The sequence below is a fragment of the Tinamus guttatus genome, unplaced genomic scaffold (genome assembly GCF_059628265.1).
Source record: "Tinamus guttatus ecotype Peru unplaced genomic scaffold, ASM5962826v1 Tinamus_guttatus_pri_ptg000565l, whole genome shotgun sequence".
Lineage (NCBI taxonomy): Eukaryota > Metazoa > Chordata > Aves > Tinamiformes > Tinamidae > Tinamus > Tinamus guttatus.
The window spans coordinates 172,421-191,630 of NW_028289099.1; the positions used below are offsets into that span (position 1 = coordinate 172,421).

General features: G+C 46.4%; 1 pseudogene; it reads left to right on the forward strand.

Moving 5' to 3' along the window:
* Positions 1-5,129: 5,129 nt before the first annotated feature.
* LOC148592536 (syncytin-2-like) lies at positions 5,130-6,368 on the forward strand (annotated as a pseudogene).
* Positions 6,369-19,210: the final 12,842 nt, after the last annotated feature.

Here is a 19,210-nt window from a genome sequence, read left to right on the forward strand (position 1 = left end):
TCAATCAGAACAATGATGCAGCTGAGCCTAGGCTGCAGAAGATACGTGAACCAACCCATTGTCTCTCAAAACCCATGATAGGGGAGGGTAGCGTGAAAACTTCACACTAGCCTCTCCCAGACCTTACCTGTCTCCAGCCCCTGCCTGAAGCAAAGTGGAAAAAATTTAAACTAATCCATCAGAAATAAAAACAGAGATTACAATAGTCACTGAGCGGAACAAAGAAACCTGTGTCTTTACAAATAAGGGAACTACCCCACATTCTTTGGTGATCTGGACAAGGGAGTACATGCAGGGAGGTTGTGCTATGCATATGCCATTGGATGCAGCTGACCTCAGGGGAGAACAGGAGGGGGGCAAGGAGTTCAGTATAGGTGGGCCAGGAAGTTTGTAACTTCTGAGTACCTTGGCCAATGGGGAAAAGAAGAGAGCATTCCTCGGTCAGGAAATTGGGATAAAAGGAGGCTGTATCCTCTAGCAATTTGAGACCCCACAGGAGTATGCCCAGGTGGACTCTCCCTTTATTTGAATAAAGTTTTAGGACTCGTCTGTCTCTTTTGCGGACATTCAATTCTTAACAGTGCAATTTTCTGCACAGTCACTAAAAATCCCCACCTGATAAGCAATAGTATAAAAACCCCTAACAAAAGCAAAAAGAGGAGGGAAGACAACATCAGAACCCATCTAAGACTAGTTGACAGGCTGTTTCTCCCTTCCCCACCCCCTTGGGATGCTGTGTTGGGTGAGAGAGAAAACTCTGTTCGTGAACATATAGCTGTACATACTCTTTGTTAATATTGTATTTAGTAGCTACCCTGTTCTTGTATATGTATTTATATATGCTCTTTACTAATATCCAGCTTGTGCAGACAATCCCTATCCGCAGTATCTAAATAACTCAATTATTTTGGATTATTCTGTTGCTTCAATAAAGTTCGCTATTCAAGTCTCGCCAATAAGACTGAATTAGCCTTGGTTGTCAAGCAAATAATTCTGTTACAGTGTTATTTCGATAGTCGGCAATTGGACACGATAACGTGTTTGTAGACGTGAGATTGAGTGATAAGCAGTGAGGGGTAGTGTTAGCTGCACGGCGGCCCCTCAGGATTGCAGGTAGTGTTAGCTGCACGGAGGCCCAAATACTGTCCACTCTTTCACCTGGCTGGCGCTACAGCATGCCCCACTCGATCATGAGATGGAATTGGTGGCAGCGGTGGGATACTGTAGAGAATTGGATGTGGAAGAATATCGAGGAGATGATAGACGATGGGGCCTGGCCAGACTGTTCTAGGGCACGCTGATCTAACTATACTATACTCCATGCTCGGCTTATGGCCATGTCACGTACACCACACACACAGACTTCACTTGTTATCGTACATTGTACCACCTGACGCTTATGTGCTGTTTACCTGCTATTAGCACCAATGGAATTATAACACGGGATGATCAGGTGCTTAGTAGTTGTATAAGAGCATAGATTCCCCTTCCCCTCTGCTCCTCGCCATGGACCGGTGCTCAGCGGTGCCTGTAATCTCCCCATCGTTCTCTTCCTCCTGCGGGAATCTGGGGAGCCGCCGTGCAGAAGCGGAGGTAATAAAAGCCTTAATTTGACCAATGTATGACTTGTGTTTGTGTGCCTGCTCCTGATGGATGCTCAGGCAACTGCGTTGTTGCCCAGTCCTTACAGATACCAAATGAATACATCGCTGCAAAAGTTCGGATGTGCCCCTTCTGTGGAAGGGAAAGCTGAAAAATTTTGGAAGGATGATGTGAAGGTGTTGAAACATATTGAGCAATGTTCGGCTGTGCAGAAGGTTAAGGATAAGAAGGGAAATGGTGTAATTTGTGCTGTATTAGCTGCATGTTTGGAGTGTGCTCAGCAGCCTCCCCCATTTGCTATCATCTCAAAGGCCGAACTGACTACCTTACCATCCGAGAATGATGTGTTAAAAGCATCATTGGCTTTGGGGAGAGAGGCAGGGCAAAAATCAGGAGTCAGAATTAAACAACTGTTGAACAAATTAGTTGAGCTAAAATCCAAATTAGCCATAGCAAAATCTGAAAATGGTATTTTGAAATTGGAAAATAGAGAGTTGAAATCCGAGCTGTCTGTGTTAAGGTCTGAAAATGCAAAAGTAAAATCTGAGCTGGCCCTGTCAAAAGCTGAAAACAGTGAGGTGAAATTGGAGAGTAAAAGCTTGAAATCTTCCCTTGCACTGGAGAGAAACACATACTGTTCACTCTTTCACCTAGTCAGTGCTACAGTGTGCCCCACTCGATTACGCGGCAGTGTGCTAAACATTTGGTGTAGGTTGACTTTCCCAAAGTTGCACATCTTTCCTCCTATTGTTGCAATGAGACCACGAAACTCTGTAGAGTTAACCAGAATCAAGGGCAGAGAAAGGGGGGGATATGAAGACAGAATGTTCTAAAGTCAGTACAGTTGAGAATAACTAGTCCTAGTGGGGTGATAAGGGAAGCACAAACCCTCCAAAGAACTTGATGGCTCGACAAAACAAGGATGGCATTCAACTTAGGATGGCCGACAGCTCATTAAAGCTTGTTAGCATATTAACTTCCACTCCCCAACTGAATAATGAGATGGTAATAATATGATAACAAGGTTACATTAACGTACCATCCGTCCCTGTCCCCTCCACTCTCTAGTAATGCTGTAGAATTGGACTAGAACCTGTAATTAATAAATGTTTAAATCAGGGACTGTTGCGAGAATATCAGTCAAATGTAATTATCCGATTTTTACCTATCAAAAAGCCACACTCACAAGAATATTGCTTAGTACAATATCTAAGGGCTATCGATGAAATAGGCGTTAATGTATATCCAGTGGCACCTAACCCCTACACTCTGCTAATGACAATAATTGAGTCAAATGTCTATTTTACAGCCTTGGATTTAAAATATGGTTCCTTTTGTATCCCGAGCGAAGAACAAAGTCAGAAGTTGTTAGCTTTTGAATGGGAAAGCCCCCAACAGGACACTAAATGCAGCTGTGCTGGACCGTGTTTCATCAAGGATTCAATAGCCCTACTCTTTTTGGTAATGTTTTGGCTAAAGAACTGGAGTAGTGGCAAGGTAAGAAGCTTAATATTACCTTGTTACAGTATGTAGATGATATCTTGGTAGCAGACACGGTTGAAGAATGTAGAGAGGCCACCATTAGTTTATTGAACTTTTTGGGTCAGGTGGGATATCGAGTATCATAAAGGAAGGAATGACTTGTGCAGGAAAATGTGATCTGCCTTGGATAAGAAATATCTCAGGGAGAAAGAAAGCTGGGAGCAGAAAGGAAGGAGGTGATATGTCAAACTGCCCCCTCAAATCAAAGAAAGAACTTACAGAATTTTGGGGGATGCCCAGCTGATGTTGCCTATGGATGCCTACTTTTGGATTAATGGACAAACCACTGTAAGAGGCTGTCTAAGGATTGGGAGAGTTATTGGAGTAGACGCGAGAATGATGGAAGGGGTTTGATGGACTAAATAATGGCTTTATGAGTGCTCCTGCCTTAGGTCTTCCTAATCTGACCAAACCTTTTGAACTTTATGTGCATGAGAGGGAACATCAGGTGCTGGGAGTGCTGGCACAAAGTTTGGGAGATTGGAAAAGACCAGTAGCTTACTTTTCAAAACAACTGGATAAGGTAAGCTCTGGATGGCCAGGATGCTTGAGGGCAGTGTCAGTGGTCATACTGTTAATATAAGAGGCACGAAAACTGACTTTGGGGCAGAAAATTACTGTTTATGTGCTGCATGCTGTCACGGCGGTACTGGAACAGAAAGGACACCATTGGCTGTGTCTGGGTAGGATACAATACCAAGCAGTACTGCTCAAACAAGAGGATACAACCATGAAGATCCGGTACTTTGAATCTAGCGTCATTGTTGTCTTTGCATAAAGAGGAAGAATTGGTACATGATTGCCTACAGACTATTGAACAGTTGTACTCCAGTCGCTCAGACCTGAGGCATACTCCCTTACAAGATCCCAAGGGGAGTTATTTACTCATGGAAGCAGTTTTGTAGAAAAAGGAGAACAGAAGGCCGGTTATGCAGTTGTTAACTTAGAAGAAGAAATAGAGGCAATATCTATATTGACTTGAAATATGCCTTTGGGGTAAAACATGCATATGGGGCAGTTTGGAAGGAAAGGGGATTGTTATCTCCACAAGGGAATCCCATAAAGTACAGCAGAGAGATTATGCTGCTACTTGAGGCAGTCAACAAACCCAAAGAGATAGCAGTCATGCACCGCAAGGCACACCAATCTGGACAAACCGATGTAATCAGAGGAAACAGGAAAGTGGATGAAGCTGCAAAAAGAGTCACATTGTCAACAACCATAGCCACCCTGGTTCCAGAGAGAATCTTAAAGATCAAAGCCCCCAAGTATACAGAAAAAGAGAAGAGATTGGCTGAATTATTGAAATGCAAAAAGACTGCTGATGGATGGTGGCCAACCCCAGTTGGACAAGGTGTTGTGACCCCACCGATAATGAAGGAAGTGATGGAACGTACCCATAAAAGCACACACATGGAAATTGAAACAGGGATGAGATATGCAGTGGGCATCAATATGGTACTGATTGCTAAATGCTACACAACGTTGTGAAATCTGCACCAAGAATAATCCTAAAATTCAAAGGAAACCTCCTCCTGGGGAGGTAAAGAGAGGTTTTAGACCTGGGGATTACTGGCAGGTTGATTTTTCTGAATTACCTAATTGTCATGGATATAAGCATTTATTGGCAATGGTTGACACATTTTCAGGGTGACCCGAGGCCTTCTCATGTTGCACCAAGAAGGCAAGGGAGGTGGTAACTGTTGTTAAAAGAAATTATACCAAGATTTGGGGTATTAGAGTAACTCCTAGGGTTAGTGAAAAGGTTAGTCCATTTGAAGTTTTGTATGGGAAACCTTACACTGTAAATTTGACTGGGAAAGACAACCAAATGCATATTCCCTCCACAGGCACATCCAATTGAGAACACCCATGCTTTTGGACTCACCTGTACACTCATTTAAGCCAGATCTGGTGTATCTACCTGGAAAGAAGAGCTGCCAACAGAAAAGTGGAAAGGACCTTATCTTGTGCTTTTAACTAACATGGCTGCAAAGGTGAAAGGTGTTAACTTCTGGATCCACTACACGCAGGTGAAGATAGCAGACTTATTAGCAACTCAGGAAGCTGAGCAAACTCAGCCTTTGAAACTGAAACTACGTAGATATTAATGAACTGTACTTAAACTGATATTGAATCTGAATCAGTTTTATGTTTAGACTGTAGTTAAGGGTAGATTTTTCTTTGATTCTTGTATAGAAACAATAAGATTTTAAAAGCCAGGTGTGAGAAAAATGTTATGGTTCATTTTCCTCATTTGCCTAAGATCGAAATTCCAGGGGAACAATGGAGACCCGTGGAAGTATAATACTCTTTTAGGGATGAGTGAGAAATCAATTAAAGCAGTTAACCAGATGGACTGCTGGGCATGCACCCACTTTCCAGAACATTCCAATAAGGGAAATCCTTATTGGGCATACCAATTCCATTTAACGTGTCCTGTAATAATTTGTGGGAAAAGCCAAAATTCACAAAGGGAAATGAAACCGAACTTCAAGATTGGGATGCAAAGAACCCAGACTTTTCAGATGTTAAGTGTGCAACAGTGAACAATTCTGGGTTGCCTGGTAACATTTTAGTGGGGCATTATCCATAATGTAGATGGTCAATGCAATTACAAAAGAGAAGAACAAGACAGTTACTGGAATGTTCCGAAAGGATCTGCATGGTACTGGATATGTGGGGATAAAGCATGGAGGGCCTTGCCCCCTAGATGATTAGGAATACGTGCCTTGGATGCAGTAATTCCTAACATTACAGTGTTTTTTTTAAATGAATAATAAAGATCAAGAATTATGGTTGAGAAGAAACAAGAGAAGCAACCCCTTGGCAAAAGACAACACTTTAGTAAGAAGACCTACAAAGTTTCATTCTTTTGCCAGGTGGTTCCTTCCCTGGTTAGGAGTAAGTGAACTGGAAAAAGCTTTGGTAAGCGGTGTGTCTACAGTGATGGAATATATAAGTAATTAAATTTCTGATGCCATTATTGCCTTACAAGAAGTTGTTTATGAAATTGCTAAAATAGCAATTCAAAACAGAGTGGCTCTGGATATGTTGTTGGCCTCACAAGGAGGAGTATGCACAGTAATTAACACTAGCTGCTGTGTGTATATATAGATCAAAGCAGGAGGATTTCTACTGACTTGAATGAAATTTGGAAACAGACTAGGATATTGCATGAAATTCAGAAGGACAATACGCCTTTTGGACATGGAAATGGTTAAATTCCTGGTTCCCCAATCTAAGTTCATGGGTCAAAAAGCATTTAGTAATTTTAGGAATCGTTTTATTAGTCTTTGTACGCATATATGTAGTACTTCAATATATTTTTTATTGTTGTAGAAAATACAAAAAAATTAATAACTGTAGGAATTCCAAAAGGATGAGACTAATGAAAATACTCATATAAATCTCAAAGAGGGGAATAATGTTTTAGAATGAATTATGTTGCAGGATGATTCATCTTGTGTAAAACTAAGTAGAACAGATGTCCTCTGTATCTTGGTAGGCTAAGCTGGGATAGCAGTAGAACAAATATTTAGCATTATCGGTAGAGCAGACAGTTAGCTCTTTAACCAAGGACAACCTGGAGCTGCTCATTAAAATCAGAATGTTTTTAACACTGCAAATTTGGCAAGAAACCCAAGGTCGATGTACCCTTAAGTGAAGTGCCTTCATCATAATACTAAAAATTACGCCTATGGGTCAAAAAGACCTTTGGCCAGGTGAAGACCCCTCCCCTGAACATGCGTAATAGCGGGCACTATGAGTAAGCAATATTATAATTACATGTAGATTACTAACCAATCAGTGTAAGATTGGGAATGTGCTTGGGATGATTATTGAATGTGTCAATATGGTTTGGAAAGTCAGGAGGGTGTACTCGATTTGTGGGAAACTACCGAGCACTCAGCCTAGCGCAACTCCAAAATAAAGGGGTAAAGGTCTCTCCTGTATGTGGGATTACTGGCTCATTGCACACAGGGCTGCGAAGCTGCTTTTCGGACAACAACGGACCTAATAGAAGACAAAGCAGGCAAAGTAAGGAATAAGAGAGTACAGCTTTTTTTCATCTTTTTTCATCTTTTTTTTTTCTTTTTTTTTGGGGAGGGGGTTGTTCCGGATGGGCTCAGGATTCGGCAATAATCACACCAGAACGAGGTGACTACATCGAACATTTATTCAGGTGAAAGCACATAAAAGAAGCAAAATATGGATAACTACTCACAAGGTGATACCTGCCGGCGGGATACTGGACCCGAACATCCTCTCGAGCTGGCAGACCAGAGAGAGAGAGTTGCTGACTGGCTCCCGCGGAGACAGTGTAGGCCTCAGAGTTTGGAGTTTCTCCTTCCCCCCGCTCTCTCCACACTGTCCACTTTTACGCCCGGTGCATCCTGGCACGTAGGGTCAGCACGACCCAGGAGGCGGGCCAGGGGGTGGACAAACTCCACCTCTAGTTGCATAACTCTTCCCCCCGGGTGCGCAGGCACGCATACCAGTTGGGGGTCCCAGCCCTCAATTCAAGGGTCCTGCCTTCCTCCTCTTCTTCCTCATTTCCAGGTGTTTGGCCTCCAAAGCTAGTTTGGAGGACGTCTGCGGTTAAGTTGGCTACAAGCCCAGCTGAGCGGCTAGCTTCAACAGGTTTCTGAGGGAGGCTGCCTGTGAACGTGGCTGAGCAGCTGCATCCGTGCTCCTTATCACTCAGCCTAGGCAGACAAAAATCTTCTTTCTCAAGGTCTGGCCTCTGCTTCCCATGAGAGGCTATTATGACTCTACAGATCACAGAAATTTTTATCTCCAATACATGCCACCCCATGATTTGTAGAGGTCAATCTATCGTAGTCAAGCACCCAAACAGATAATGTTTTCATAGCAGTCTCAACCATGCCTCATGTCAGCATCATTATGCAAGGGATACAGCATATGATAATATTACAAATAGAAATAACAGCGCTAATAACAGATTCTGTAGCCATGGCCAACCCCACGTCCATCGTCCGAATGGAGTCCAATCACTATCTACTCTCAATGGATGAGTTAGATCCTGTAACGTCCGGACCTGGGCATGCATCGACAGGGCGTGGTTGCTTAGAGTCAGGCAGCACATGCCCCCTGCCTCCTCACACCTGTGGTCATGCATAAGCAGAAGCATAGCCATCGCAGCGAGGTTGCGTGCCGAGCCGAGTCCACAACTACTAACAATGATGCCAAAGTTGTCCTTGTAGCATTGCTGGATTTTGCTAGCCAGCATTCCAGTCTGTGTATTGTAGTCAATGCTTGCATGGCAGTGATCCCTGGAGCCAGTGCCTTTGAGCAATGACGTTCTTGCCTCTCTCTCTCTCTTTTTTTTCTTTCTTTTTTTTTTTTTTTTTTCTTTTTGAGTCTGGTCTGTAAAATGGTAAATCGCCCTACTGTTCAGGGTGGCGTAAGCAGTCTAGCGGGCCTACATGTGAGTTAGCAGAGTTAGCATAAGCAATTTTCAGGCAAGTTCTGTGTACTTAGTCACAAGTTAATTACGCTAGCTGTCACTCATGCCAGCAGCAGGCCGCTTGGCGTACACTCACCTCCTAGATGGCCCTCAGAGAGAGAGGTGGCCATCGCTCACATCAAGGTCTGGCATGGCATGTGTCCCCACCGCTCAACACCTAATGGGTTGCAGCCAACAGCAGAGTTCGAGGTTATTCTTGGTGGCAAACACAGAGGCCAACCCAGTCTTGCCCTTGACTATGGTAAGAGGCGCTTAGACTTCAGCTGGTCATCCAGGTAGTGTCTCACTTGCCTCATGCAGTAGCAAGGCACTATTATGGCGACACACACACAGATTCTCATTAAACATGGGTAACATACACAAAATCACAGCCTCTAATAATAACTACATTGTGAGCACACATATTAGAGTCATTGAACACAGTCTGGTTATAACTTTCATTACTTAGCACGTATTTACATGTTGTTCTAGAACACATGCATCCTTTCCCTACAAAAGCTAATGTGGCTTTATTATGTGGTTTTATTACTCTGCGTAACTTTATTACTCTGTTATTACTATGTGGTTTTATTACTCTGTGGATTGATCCCATAATGGCATCTGGCCTCTTTGGTATCAAAGGAAACATTGTTCACCTTAAGGGCATCATCTTCGGGGGTGTGGGCGGGTAGAGCACAGATAGCCCTTCTCAATGGTGACATCTGTCACAGTCAGTACGTAGGTGATAACTGAGCTGAGGACCTGGTCATGGGTGAAATTCACAGGTCTCCATCACGCTTGAAGCTGTCGCTCTTTCTCTGTGGCCACGTCCCACACGACTTTTTCAGATCTCGGCGGGGAGGACTCCATTGTCTCCATCTCTCAATATACCTGCAACGACACTCTGCGCCCACGTCTGGGCCTGGGTGCAACTAAGAACAAGGGACACATTATTTTGTTCAATTCCCAGTGCCTGCAGCACACCTAATGATCTCTACATGGGGTCGCTGGCCCTTCTGTGCCCCGCATACTGGAGCTTGGCTGTCGCTTCATTCTTGTACTCTATACTGAAGTTATGTCCCTAGTTTCTCTGCAAGGATACAAGTCAGAGTACAGCTCTCAATCCTCCTCCTCCCCCTAGAACATCTGGTCCACTCATGAGAGAAGGCGGTGGGGGGAAAGGGGAGGGCGGGCTGCCTTAATTTTAGAGAAATCCTCCCCCAGGATCCCATTCAAGTATTCCTCTATGGTTTAATACCAACCCTTCCCTAGCAGGGAAGAGACTAGAGTTCGCTCCAGATTCACATGCTACAGCTGAGGTGGCTACCGCACGATTCACACGGGGTATCCCTCTCATCAGGGTAAGGGGTATCCACTCTTTGGTCAACCATCTCTTGTTGAGCACCCTGATTGATTGGATCATCTGGACCTTCCCTGGTCGCAGCACCCCAGCAGCTTCAAGAATCTGGTGTATGGCTTGATGGCAGTCAGTCACAAGTTTTCCCTTGACAGGCTGGTCACTTAAACCCCAAACAGGGATTACTTCCCCCCTGCACTTTTCTGGGTTCCCGTGCACTACTGTGACCTCCACTCCCGTGTCCACCAAGGCACGAATCGTTTGTCTATTGTATTCTGACCAATAAATGGCACATGTAACGAATGGTCGATCGTCTCGGCGAGCGATGTTACATTGGAACCCTTTGGACACTGGAGCTTGGTCACCCCCCTATTCTTGTTTTGGGCGTCCGAGCCCTCCTGAGAGGGAAAAACTGGTTCCAGTTCTTCCTTCGATCTGAATCGTAACACCGTCTGCTCTACATCCTCCCGCGGGTGCAACACCTGTGATCTATCAGCCTTGGACATTATTCCTGAGCGCTTCTTGGCCACCTGGACCACACGGACATTATATCAGTGTGCTAGCTGGCATAACAGTTCTGTTGGTTTCCCATCAATTTCCTGTCTATCACCGCCCTTCTGCAAAAGCAGACAGAAGAGCTGAGCTCGCTCCTTGGATTCTGACCCCGTGTTCCCACTCAGCCCTCTTTTCTCACTGCCACCTTTTCCATCCACCTCTAATGCCAATCCTGGAAGGTCCCCTATCTGTTGCAACTTTTCAATTATGTTCTCAATAGAGTTTCCTTGTTCTGACATCAGAACTGGAATTAGATAGGGGCGCCACGCTCCTGGGCATCCCTCCAACAACTTATTTCGCATCCCGGGTAACAACGGCTGTTGTAGATAAAGCTCTGGACTTCCCAATTCTATAGCAATCTTCATGGCCTCTGCCTTAAGCATCTGGCATGCTTGTGTTATAGTTACCCAGGAGGAGCTGGATGGGGGCCAACCACCGTCATTAGTGTGGCGGTAAGCGAGACCCTCGGCTACCACAGCAATAAGACTCTTGCCGCTTCCGTCCACTCTTCGCAGGGTGGACTGTACATATGTGTAATTAGTTAACCCCAAAACCTCGAGGCATCAACATTGTCAATTATCACTGAATCAGCCCCTTCTTCCATTAATCTTACCATCCAGGACTGTGGTTTTTGCCCCGGTTGTTGTTTATATTTCACTAGCAGATTCTTAATATCTTTGGGGGTGAAATCGGTTAGTTCATCCTGTCGCACCACTTGTCCTGGCCCTGGCAGCACAGGTTTCCTTTGCATTACTGGGGCAGCTTGCCTTTTTGGTTCGTCCCGCGATAGGCCCTTCTCCTCCGGTATGGGGACTTCCTCGTCTGATTCCCAAATATCCCATCCCAAGTTTCCGAGTCCCAGTCAGGGTCGGTGATAATAGTCCGCACCCAGCTCCCCTTCTGCCCCGTTTTTCTCCCTCTCCTGTTCTTTACCACTTGTATCGCATACTGTGTCGCCAGTTTAGCACATTTCTCCTCCAGGAGCTCCCTCTGATCATTCATCTCCAGCAGAGCCTGCCTCTGCACCACCTGGGTGGCTCGGACTGCCTGTAACTGATCTTGGAGGAGTTGATTCTTCTCCTGTTCCTCCTTTAGCTACCTCGCTAGAATCTTACATGCACACAGCAGAGCACCTCCCATCCGACCGGCATGTTTCAGTCGGACCGAGTGGTTAGTATGGTCAGTCTCCCCAAACTGACCCCAATACTGCAACACCGCCATGGGGTCCTTCTGGGTCCATGGTTCTGGAGACACCAAGGTGCAGGTCTCCCATCGGTCCCATAGAGCATTCCACGGTTCTGGCCCCCATTCAGGGCATTCCCTCAGAGGCGCAGCCTCCCTGCAGTCGCCAGTGCTGCCTGCAGCTCTCCCGAAAAAGAACCACCGCATGTCGCACACACAATAAAGACCACAAACACAAATAGCACAAACACGATTTCTATCAAGTGGCCCGACCTCACCTAGCTATGCATCCTATTAGTGAGTTCCACTATTTCAATCGCCAATAAAGACCACAGACACAAACAGCACGAACACACTTTCTATCCAGTGGCACGACCTCACCCAGCTACACACTCCACTAGTGAGTTCCACTGTTTAATTGCCGAATCCCTGAGCAACCCCTTCATCTGGACCATGAGGATCTCTCCCCTCCCCTTACCTGGGATGCTGGGCTAAGGTAGCTCCTTGCAAGGCTGAGAGCTCCCTGCACATTCAGGGAGAAGAAATGCTAGCAGTTGTCAACTCCTCAGATTTTAAAGTTATTTGAGGAGCTATTATACTTCCTGTTCAAGGATGCCATTTCTTAATTCTATGTCATGACTTCAAGCCCATATGCACACACTTTTCCAGGAAAAGCATTTGGGAGAAATGAAAACAGTAAGAAACAACTAATTTTCTAAAACTCAATCAACTCTTACACGTACATTAGGACAAGGATAGCTACATTAGGATAAGGGAAAAAGTTATATTAGGCCACATTCTCTCTTCCACAATTTAACCCTTTACCGTGATATGTTGTGTTTTAACAACCTAAAAGCATGATGCCCATCAAAAACAAATACTCAAATGACAAAGCAGTGTCCCGCTCAGCTATGGAAATGCCTTGTTTCCAAGTATGGAGTTCAGCTGATATTAAAAAAAAAGTCACACAAAAAGAGTCAATGCAAGATAATCTTGAACTGAACTTGTATTAATTGGAGAGCAATTCACAGCCTTTAATCCAGATCATTATAGTGCTCTACCTTATAATGCTGCAGTGACACAGGAGAGGAGGGGGAGAGGCAAGTTACACTAAATAAACAAACTTATGTTATCTTTACTGCTGAAGCCAGCTGCAGTCAGATACTAACACTTTTCACTAAAACATAAGACACAGGTACAGTGATTACTGTAACTTTGCTCAGAGAACATAAGGCTGTTATATTTCTACAAGTTTTGCAGTCAGGCATACTGTTTAACCACCACTAATCCAGGTTAGAGAGGACCAGGATGTAGTAATAAGCAGCTACAGGTGATGCCCATTACCTTAGATCATCAGCAGTTGAGTGTGACTGGAGTATTTTACAAGGCCAAGTTACGAAGGGGTTCAACTGTTTAGATGCAAGCTGAGTAAAGCACATGGCTTGTTCCTCTAATTCAGGACAGAGGGCCATTTCTCTTGGAAGCACTGAATATCACAACTGTCCAGCTGCCTTTTATTGCATCTTCTAGCAGAGACTATATAAAGGACTGAAAGCACTTAGCCCTGTTGCAAAAGGCTGACTGGTTTCCCATTGAAATTGTGCAGAAAATCTTGTTGTCAAGAACTGAATGTCCACAAAGGAGTCCTACAACTTCATTCAAATAAAGGGAGACTCCACCAGGCACACCCCTGGCGGGCTGGGTGGGGGGGCATCTATCAAATTGCTGGAGCACGCAGCCCCCTTTTATCGTAATTTCCCAACCGAGGTATGCCCTCTCCTTTTCCCCATTGACCAAGGTACTCAGAAGTTACAGTCTTCCTGGCCCGCCTATACCGAACTCCCTGCTTCCTTCCTCCTGTTCTCACCTGAGGTCAGCAGATTCCTTTATCCCCCTTGCCAAAGAATGGGGAGCAATTCCCTCATTTGTAATAAAGGCACAGACTTCTTGGCTCCGCTCAGTCCCTCCCTGCATGTACTACTCTGTCCTGCTTGCCAACCAAAGAATTATTTGTAAAGGCACAAACTTCTTTGTTGGACTCAAAATGAAGTAAAGTCTCCTATGAACCATCCTACCAGTTGAGGGCCTGACCCAGACAGCCAGAAGGCAGTATTCCCTCAAATGGCATAATTTGGCTAAAGATAATATCTGGCAATCATCTGGTGAGCATTTTTTCCTCATATCCATATTATTTCCCAGAACATACAGAGGGGTTATATTGATGTTAAAAATGTTGAATTCACAATCAGTCTTATTCAAGAACTTGCACCAAGTCTGAAGCTCTTAGTGGGTACCTGTGTCTAGATTGGGTACAGCTGTAGCTTGAATTTTATTTTCCTCCTTGTTTTTCAAATGGTGATTTTCCAGTTGGCAGGCTGTCAGGATTCCCACTCATGCTATGTGTGGCTGCAGGTTTTGCAATGAGATTACAAAGGCCTTTAAGCTGTGTTTTTCAAAGCATCTCAGAAATTTCAGTCACAGGAAGCAGAGAAGCGCCAAATCAAACTTTAATGCTAAAGGAACTAGCAAACTTTCTCAGCAGTGTCCAGCTGAAATATATTGTCATGGAAAAAGGGTAGGAAGCTAGTACAAGTTACGGTGGCACATTTATGCTTCTTGAGTAGAACAAACAAGTAAGAGGATTACACCAGGGACCCACCACGCGGGAGCCCTTGATAACATGTAGGGTGGGTCTAGAAGTGTGTTTCTTGATAGACACAGGGGCCTCTCGATCCACTTCGGTGATTGCAATCTGCTGGGAAGGGATTTGATGGTTAAATGGGGAATGAACATCAATATTGTAAAGACAAAGACTGGACAAGTCCAGTCCATAAAGACTGGACAACTAGGTGGTGAGAAACCTCATGAAATTCAACAAGGGCAAGTGCAAGGTCCTGCACCTGGGGAGGAAGCGTTGATGAAAACTTTTTGACGCAGGTTGTGGAGGAGCCGACGAGGAGAGGTGGGCTACTGGACCTGGTGCTAACAAATAGAGAGAGACTTGTAGGAGATGTGAAGGTGGGGGGTAGCCTCGGCTGCAGTGACCATGAGTTGGTGGAGTTCAGGATCCAGCAAGGAGGAGGCAGGGCTGTAAGTAGCCTTGCAACAATGGACTTCAGGAGGGCCAACTTTAGCCTCTTCAGAGACCTCCTCGGAAGAATCCCATGGGCTAGAGCTCTAGAAGGAAGGGGGGCCCAAGAGAGCTGGTTAGTTTTCAAGCGGCACTTCCTCCATGCCCAGCAACAGTGCATCCCTGTGGGTAAGAAGTCAGGCAGAGGGGGCAGGAGACCTGCGTGGATGAGCAAGGAGCTTGTGGCAATGCTCAAGCAGAAGAAGCCGGTATACAGAATGTGGAAAAAAGGACAGGCCCCCTGGGAGAAATACAGGAACGTAGTCAGGGAATGCAGAGATGCGACAAGGAAAGCTAAGGCACATTTGGAACGCAATCTGGCAAGGGATGTTAACAATAACAAGAAAAACTTATTCAAATATATTAACAGCAAAAGGAAGATCAGGGAAAACGTGGGTCCGCTGGTGAATGGGATGGGCACCCTGGTTATGAAAAACGCAGAAAAAGCAGAGTTGCTGAATACCTTCTTTGCTTCGGTGTTTACCAAGGGCAGCCCTTTAGAGCCCCAGGCCCTAGGGACAAGAGAAGAAGCCTGGAGAGAGGAAGACTTGCCCTGGGTGGAGGAAGATTGGGTCAGAGAGCAGCTAAGGAAACTCGATACCCACAAATCCATGGGCCCTGATGGGATGCACCCCAGAGTGCTGCGGGAGCTAGCAGATGTCATAGCTAAGCCGCTCTCCATCAGCTTTGAAAGATCCTGGAGAACGGGGGAGGTGCCAGAGGACTGGAAGAAAGCCAATGTCATGCCAGTCTTCAAAAAAGGCAAGAAGGAGGACTCAGGCAACTACAGGCCAGTGAGTCTCTCCTCCGTCTCCGGAAAAGTGATGGAACGGCTCTTACGGGCTGTTGTCTCCGGGCACATGGAGGACGAGAAGGTGCTCAAGAGTAGTCAGCATGGATTCACCAAGGGGAAATCTTGCTTGACTATCCTGATGATAGCCTTCTATGATGGAATGACCAGCTGGATAGATGAGGGGAGAGCGGTGGATGTCGTCTATCTTGACTTCACCAAAGCTTTTGACACAATCCCTCACAACATCCTCCTGGGCAAGCTCCAGAAGTGTGGGATAGATGAGTGCACAGTGAGGTGGATTAGGAATTGGCTGGATGGCAGAGCTCAGAGGGTGGTGAACAGCGGTGCAGAGTCTAGTTGGAGGCCTGTAGCTAGCGGGGTTCCCCAGGGGTCAGACCTTGGTCCAGTCCTGTTCAATTTATTCATCAATGACCTGGGTGAAGGCACAGAGTGCTCCCTCAGCAAGTTTGCTGATGATACAAAACTGGGAGGAGTAGCTGATACCCCAGAGGGCTGTGCTGCCATCCAGAGGGACCTGGACAGACTGGACAACTGGGCGGTGAAAAACCTCATGCAATTCAACAAGGCCAAGTGCAGGGTTCTGCACCTGGGGAGGAATAACCCTAGACACCAGTACGGGCTGGGGACCGACCTTCTGGAGAGCAGCTCTGCGGAGAAAGACCTGGGTGTCATGGTGGATGATAAGTTGACCATGAGGCAGCAGTGTGCTCTTGTGGCCAAGAAGGCCAATGGGATCCTGGGGTGCATTAGGAAGAGCGTCTCCAGCAGGTCGAGGGAGGTGATCCTGCCCCTCTACTCAGCCCTGGTGAGGCCGCATCTGGAGTATTGTGTCCAGTTCTGGGCTCCACAGTACAAGAGGGATGTGGAGCTGCTGGAGAGAGTCCAGCGCAGGGATACGAGGATGATCAGGGGCCTGGAACATCTGCCCTATGAGGAGAGGCTGAGGGAGCTGGGCCTTTTCAGCCTGGAGAAGAGAAGGCTGAGAGGGGACCTGATCAGTGTCTATAAGTACCTCAAGGGAGGCAGTGAGGAGGATGGTGCTGGCTTCTTTTCAGTGGTGGCCACCGACAGAACTAGAGGTAATGGCCGGAACCTGAAGCATCAAAAGTTCCACAGGAACCTAAGGAAAAATTTTCTTTCCTGTGAGGGTGACAGAGCCCTGGAACAGGCTGCCCAGAGAGGTTGTGGAGTCTCCTTCTCTGGAGATCTTCAAAACCTACTTGGATGCAGTCCTGTGCCACGTGCTCCAGTTGACCCTGTGTGTGCAGAGGTCCCTTCCAACCTTAAGCATTCTATGATTCTATGATAAAGGCAAGGGACAGGCAAGGAAGAAAAGCCAGCGGGGTAGTGCTGTATGTTGGGGAGTACTTTGATTGCATGGAGCTCCAAGTGGGTGATGGAAAAGTCAACAAGGCTGATATCATGATGGGAGTCTGCTGTAGACCACCCAATCAGGATGAAGAGACAGACAAGGCATTCTACAAGCAACTGTCAGGAGTCTCACAATCGGTAGCCCTTATGCTCATGGGGGACTTGAACCTACCAGATGTTTTTTGGGAATACAGTGCAGCAGAGAGGAAACAATCTAGGAGGTTCGTGGAGTACATGGAAGATAACTTCCTATCACAGCCAGTAAGTGAGCCTACAAGGGGAGGAGCCCTGCTGGACCTGCTCTTTGCTAACAGAGAAGGACTGGTGGGAGAAGTGGTGGTCGGAGGCTGTCTTGGGCATAATGACCACAAAAATGACACGATTTTCAATTCTCAGTGAAGTCAGGAGGGGTGTCAGCAAAACTGCTACATTGGACTTCCAGGGGGCAGACTTTGGACTGTTTAGGACACTGGTTAGGAGAGCCCCTTGGGAGACAGTCCTGAAGAGCAAAGGGGTCCGGGAAGGCTGGATCTTCTTCAAGAAGGAAATATTAAAGGCACAGGAGCAGGCCGTCCCTGTATGCTGCAAGATGAGCCGGCAGGGAAAAAGACCAGCCAGGCTGAATAGGGACCTATCACTGAGACTCCAGGGAGGGTATAACATCTTTGAAAGAAGGGACAGGCAACTTGGAAAGAGTACAAGAACATCACTAGGACATGCAGGGAGGAAATCAGAAAGGCAAAAGCTCACATGGAACTCAATCTGGCCACCACTGCAAAAGACAACAAAAAATGCTTCTACAAATACATTAACAAGAAAAGGAGGGCCAAGGAGAATCTCCATCCTACATTGGAGAGGACGGGGAATATTGTCACTAAGGCTGAGAATAAGGCTGAGGTACTTAATGCCTTCTTTACCTCAGTCTTTAACACTCAGATCAGTTCTCCTCAAGGTACTTGGCCCCCAGAGCTGGAAGACATCTATAGAGTGCAGAATAAACCCCCCATAATTCAGGAAGAAACAGTCAGTGACCTGTTACTCCACTTGGACACTCACAAGTCTATGGGGCCAGATGGGATCCACCTGAGAGTTCTGAAGGAGCTGGCAGAAGTGTTCGTCAAGCCACTCTCCATCATCTATCAGCAGTCCTGGTCAACAGGGGAGGTCCCAGACAACTGGAGAATGGCCAATGTGACACCCATCCACAACAAGGGTTGGATGGAGGATCCGAGGAACTACAGGCCTGTCAGCCTGCCCTCGGTATCGGGGAAAGTTATGGAGCAGATCATCTTGAGGACAATCACACAGTATGTGTGTGACAACCAGAGGATCAGACCCAGCCAACATGGGTTCATGATGAAAGGCCTGCCACACCAACCCGATCTCCTTCTATGACCAAGTGACCCACCTAGTAAATGAGAGTAAGGCTGTGGTTGTGGTCTACTTAGACTTCAGGAAGGCCTTTGACATCGTCTCCCACTGCCTTCTCCTGGAGAAGCTGGCAGCTTATGGCTTAGACAGGTGTACTCTTTGCTGGGTGAAAAACTGGCTGGATGGCCAGGCCCAGGGAGTGGTGGTGAATGAAGTTAAATCTAGCTGGTGACTAGTCACAAGAAGTCTTCCTCAGGGGTCAGTGTTGGGGCCGATCCTCTTCAATATCTTTATCGATGATCTGGATGAGGGGATTGAGTGCACCCTCAGCAAGTTTGCAGACTACACCAAGCTGGGAGGAAGAGTTGATCTGCTTGAGGGTAGGATGGCTCTGCAGAGGGATCTAGACAGGCTGGATCAATGGGCTGAGGCCAACTGTATGAGGTTCAACGAGGCCAAGTGCCGGGTCCTGCACTTCGGTCACAATGACCCCATGCAGCACTACAGGCTTGGGGCAGAGTGGCTGGAGAGCTTCATGGCAGAAAACGATCTGGGGGTGCTGGTTGACATCCAGCTGAACATGAGACAGCAGTGTGCCCAGGTGGCCAAGAAGGCCAACAGCATCCTGGCTTGTATCAGGAACAGTGTAGTCAGCAGGACCAGGGAAGTGATCGTCTTCCTGTACTTGGCACTGGTGAGGCCGCACCTTGAATACTGTGTTCAGTTTTGGGCCTGTCACTACAAGAACGACATTGAGATGGTGAAGCGTGTCCAAAGCAGGGCAACGAAGCTGGTGAAGGGGCTGGAGCACAGACC